Source organism: Mytilus californianus, unplaced genomic scaffold (assembly GCF_021869535.1).
Source record: "Mytilus californianus isolate M0D057914Y unplaced genomic scaffold, xbMytCali1.0.p SCAF_34, whole genome shotgun sequence".
In the NCBI taxonomy this organism is placed as follows: domain Eukaryota; kingdom Metazoa; phylum Mollusca; class Bivalvia; order Mytilida; family Mytilidae; genus Mytilus; species Mytilus californianus.
In genome coordinates this window covers 2,532,993-2,538,992 of record NW_026262684.1, presented here as the reverse complement: position 1 = coordinate 2,538,992, position 6,000 = coordinate 2,532,993, and positions in this window count along the sequence as shown.

Sequence of the window (6,000 nt, the reverse complement as noted above, 5' to 3'; positions counted from 1 at the left end):
GAACCAACGAGAAGGTGTTTCGTATAATTCAAACTCGTGTGAACAGCGGTTTACTCTACCTGTATACAGTTTTTGAAAATGCATTGATTCTGAAAATCCCGACACGTTAAGAATAAAAATAACATATTTAAGTTCCTAGCTAAACTTAGTTGTGCAACATCTCGAATTGCAAACACATGTACATGTATACATTTCCTGAAAATGCATTGATTCCATAATTCCTGCTACGTTATAAATAATTAATAAAATAACATGTTTAACATAAAAAAAAAAGGAGCTGTGTTATGGTTGCCAATTAGGCAATTATCTACAAAGACCAAAGGACGAGGATGTGAACAACTTCATGTCGTCATACGGCTTTCAACATTGAGCAAAACTCATACCGTATAGTAGAATATAAAAGGTCCAGTCATGACAAAATGGGAAAAAAGTCAATAGAGAAAACTAAAGGTTTTGGTGTACCATTAACAATTATTAATGGCAGACAGCAACCAACCACAACTAATGGATCACATACTCAAGACTTTCAGACATACACACAAGGAATATGACGAGTTTAAACATGTTTATTGGCGAACAACCCTGCCCAAACCAGAGACAGTGATGTAACAGCCGAACATAAGAACAAACTGTAAAAATCTGTTAAAAGTGCTTGACTTATTAGATCGGTAGTAAGCACAAAAACAAATATAAACAGACTAAACGATAAAGAACATAAAGTACCGATCTAAGAGTACTTGCAGGTAATAAAAACTTGTTCAAATCCTAAATTCACTAACAGATAAATCATATTATCACAGTCTAAAATACCAATTAGTACACCTCCAGTGGTTTTAGTGTAAAGACGTCATACAAAGTCTGAGAAAAAAGTTACTTTGTGTTAAAGTTCCTTTTCAAATGCGTCAATTGCCAGTTTCTTAGTCATCAAAAATCTTATTTTGTAGCTTTACTCGTCAAGAAAAAGTTGGCGTTAGTTACCAGTTATTACCTACTACCATTTTATGCAATTCAGGACGCCTTGTGCAAATTAGATCTACTGCTTTTATCTTCAGAACAATATTTCATTTCATTTGTAATGATCGTTCTTTTTGGTTTGGTCTGATTAGTACAAAACAATACTGAGTTTTATGTATTTTGAAGATTGTGCTCTGAGATGACGTCCTTGTTTTAAGAAAACTTACAATTTTCAGACAGATATACTCTTGCTTTGGAATAAACCATTCTTTCAAAATAATTCAAAAAGGTGTATAAGTCACAAAATTTAACTTTCCATGCTCTTCTTAAATGCAGTGTAACTTGATGAATTCAAGTAATTTGAATTCATTGGTAGTTCAGATTCAGAAAAGGGAAACAGTTTTCGATTTTATAGGCGGATTGGCGATGACTTTTTCTCTTTTTGTTACACAATATCATAATATGAAATAAAAGTTTATATAAAGAGAAAATTTTTATTATTTAGTGGCTAGATTCAGAAGTGACGGTAACCTGTACTCGTACAATGTACCATGCATAAAAAATAACACACATGCAGTCTCAACACTAAACTCTTTTCTTTACTGATCAAGAGAATTATCGAGTCTATGGTGCTAGATTCAACTTCTGGTACATGCAATCAATGCAATCATTAATCGTATTTTACAATATTATTTACAGACGAAGAATATATCAAATAGATATAAGAAGATGTGGTATGAGTGCCAATGAGACAACTTTCCATCCAAGTCAAAATTTATAAAAGTAAACCAATATAGGTCAAAGTACGGTCTTCAATACATAGCCTTGGCTCACACCGAACAGCAAGCTATTAAGGGCCCCAAAAATTACTAGTGTAAAACCATTCAAACGGGAAAACCAACGGTATAATCTATATAAAAAACGAGAAACGAGAAACACTTATAAACCACATCAACAAACGACAACTACTGAACATCAGATTCCTGACTTTGGACAGGTGCCAACAATTGCAGCGGGTTTAAACGTTTTAATGGTACCAAACCTTCACCCTTATTTGAAACAATAGTGTAACAGCACAACATAGAAAGACACACTATTAAATATCAATTGAAATGGCTTAACTCAATCAAAAGACATATTAACACCAGTGAACATAGTACACTGAACAAATAAATTTGATCTATGATACAATGTAAATACAAAATAAATAAACTAAGGGAAGAATAATTAAAGTAACATGTTATACCGCTGTGAAATGTTAAACAATTTAAGAAAAACAATATGCTTGAACAAAAATATCAGCCATTTGCAATTACTTTAAACACAGGTAAATGAAAATAATTTTGTTGTTAGGTATACGTGTACAGTTCAAATGGAGAAAGGAAATATTTTTACAAAATATATAATTTTGATGTTCAAAGTACGAAGAAGTGCAAATTTATAGTAATACTAAACACTTATCAAAGCTGGTATATAGACCAGATATAACCCTGAATAAGTAAACATTAAATAACAAAAAAGCATTACAATTAGTATCAACACGTCAAATAAACAAGAAAGTACGATTTGAGAGTACTCGCAGTTACTGACAGCTAGTTAAAAGTCAAAAACAATTAATAATAAAAAATCAGAGACTCAAATCAACTAAAACACATCCCATGGATTTAGCGTTTTAACGTCATGGACAGTTGAAGAAGACATGACTTATGCAATGCCAAACATAAATGTATCGACAGGCAGTAGGATAGTTGGGAGTTAACCTCTTTATAGATCAAAATGAACATGGGTGTGTCTTTATACATCCCGTTTGAAAAGAATACAAATTTAGTTATGTTTTAATTTGCTGATGACAAAATCGATATTAGTGCCAATGTAAACTATATTCAAAGATCTAATTACAACATTGGTAAGATAACCTTTACTAATAAGTTTGTTTAAAGGTGCGATGAGTTTACACGGATCACCTAGTGATTTCCGCGCTTTAAGTACAATATTACCGTAAAATTTAGGATGTGAAATACCGTTTTTAATCAGTTTTCTACAGGTACAGCCAAATTTACTAATCAAATCTTTGTATCTATGAAAGAATTTAGTAAAAGTTTTATGCAATTTAAGGTAACGAAATCCCTGACTTTATAATTTACCAGTGATGCATTGATTACGTTCGTTAAAATATATGACATCACTACACACACGGGCATAACGAACGAGTTGGGATATATAAACACCGTATGATGAAGCCAAAGGAACATCGCCGTCTAAAAAGGAAAATTAACAGTAGGGAATGAAAAATCGTCTCTTTTGTAGTATGGAGTTTTCCTTTAGAGATTGAAATGTCAAAATCTAGAAAAGGACAACTACTGCTGTTTATGTTAGATTTAGTTAAAGTAATTCTTTTGGGTACATTTCGGTAGTATATTTAGAGAACTCTGGATTTTTAACGAAAAAATATCATCCAGATAACGGAAGGTATTGTTGATGTATCAACCAAATGTAACAATGACGTGTATTTACTGAGTTTGGTCATAAACTGAGATTCATAGCAATACAGGAACAAATCTGCTATTAAAGGGGCGCAGTTAGTGCCAAACACTATTTACGATAACTGATCCTAGATCATTGCAAACGCTTGGCAATCGCAATATAATTCTATTACTGAAAATTTGCTAACTTACTCCATTTCTTTCATATACTTGTTCTTAAATTTTACTGAACAGGATCATTTCAAACGTAATTTCATATAAATTTCCTTTAAATTTTACCATGTGATGTAACCGTAACTATAGAAAAACTTGTTTTAACTTTTTAAAGTTTTAATCAAAATTCATATTCACGATTTTGATGATGAAGAGGACACACTGGTGTTTCAAGTCCAGTGGCAAATATCTCATGATATCAGAGCGAGAACATAGATTTAAACTGTGTTCGATGCAATAGAAACAAGTGCAACGACAAGCTAAGTAAAGCGTTCATGATTCGGTAACCGAGGTTCATACTACATTCAGAAACGACGGTAAGTGGTCATCGTATAAGAAAATATCACGCACAAATCGCCAAACTAATAACTCTCTTCTAAAAAGAGAATTATCAAGTCTATGGTACTAAATCGAAATTCTGGAACATACATTCAATCCTTCGTATGTTACAAGACAATTTCCAAACGGAGTAAATACTAGTATCAAAAAATATTAAAGAAAAACTGAATTTCTGACAGTGCATGACTGGTAATAGACCAGTACAATTTCTTGGTTACCGCAAAAAAGCTTTTATTTTACTGGACTTGGTACAAAGTGTAATTTCAAACGTAATTTGAAAAAAAAATATATTGTCCATATCAATAGATCTTCTTTGAATTCAAAACAGCAGTGTAAGAACCGTAACTCTAGAAAAAATATTAAAACTTTTTAAAGTTTATATCCCAAATAAATATTCACGATTTGATAATACAGAGGGTGAATTGTTGTTAAACGTTAACTCAGCAAATAACTTAAGCATATGTGTACGAGAACATAGATTTGTACTTTGTTTTGTGCACTGGAAACAAGTGAAATGATAAGGAACCCAAAGTGTTGATGATATTCGGTAACTGAGGTTCAATGTTTGCTAAAGAAAAGAAAAATAAACAAAAAATGTTTAAACCGTATACTCAGAATCTAAAATTCACCGAATCAATCTTAAACATCTGTACATTACTCTACACGGGTTTAAAAAAAAATGTTAACATTTTCAGTTTCTTTGTTGTTATATTTGCAGCATGATGTTCAAAATAAGCTTAACTGTCCTCATTTTTTCAGTCGGTCAAGTTTGTCAATATCTTTTATCTCGTTTGTTGATTGCTGAAACCACGCAAATTCTCAAATAATACATACATGTTAAGGACCCAAAAGCAGTTTTAAATTGTCTTTTTTGAGTTAGTTGTCTTAGTTCAGTTCACGACTTTTTACGAAGGATGGAGGTTGAAGGCTAGCCCAGCGTTAAATATTTCTTGCATATTAAATTCGACCAAAAGACATAATTTGATATTTAAATATCTAGCTTAAATTCCTTGTCAAATCAGTTAATTGCCAGATTCTATGTTTTCAAAAATCCGTTTGTAAAGTTTACTGTACAAGGATCATTTACGTCAGTTACCAGTCGTCCTCATCTGTCCTTTGATGCAATTCAGAAACCGTTGTGTTAATAAGACATACTGCTGTTATCTCCAGACACATATCTTAACTTATTTGTAATTGCTTTTTTTTGTTTGATCCTATCATGAAAACAATACAGTTGTTTTTAATTTTCAACCAATAGTGGGAAAATACTCACTCGTACATCATCACTCGTGTTGGTGACGTACTAGATGACGCCCTAGTCTTTACATTGGCCATTTTCAGACGGAATAATATATATATACTTGCTGATATAAATTTCTTTCAATAAAATTTAAAAAGGTGTTTTAATAATACAAAATTAAACTTGCTACGCTCCTCTTCAATGCAGTGTGACTTGTTCAGTTCAGATTCAGAGTAAATGAAAACCACACCTTTCGAATTTATAAGTTGAATGACGATATGTTAATTGGTTCATTTGATATAACTTTTCCTCTTCTTGTTACACGATATCAAATATGACATAAATGTCCATATAAAGCAGAACTTTCTTTGATTTAGTGACTTAAATCACGGACCTCAATACCAATAAGATATCACGCAAAAATCGTCACACAAGTAAATCTTAGATTATCGAGTCTAAGATGGCAAATCGAACTTCTGGTACATATAACCCTTCTTATGTTACAAGGTAATTGCCAAACAGATTTTATAATAAAGAATTAACATGTAAAAAAAATTGTAAATTTCTGACAGTGACTGGTACTAACCAGTACAAATTCTTGGTTACCGCAAAATAGCTTATATTTTTCTAGACTTGGTACAAAGTGTAATTTCAAACGTAATTTAAAAAAAATATATTGTCCATATCAATAGATCTCCTTTGAATTTAAAACAGAAGTGTAAGAACCGTAACTCCAGAAAAAATATTATAACTGTTAAAAGTTTATATCCA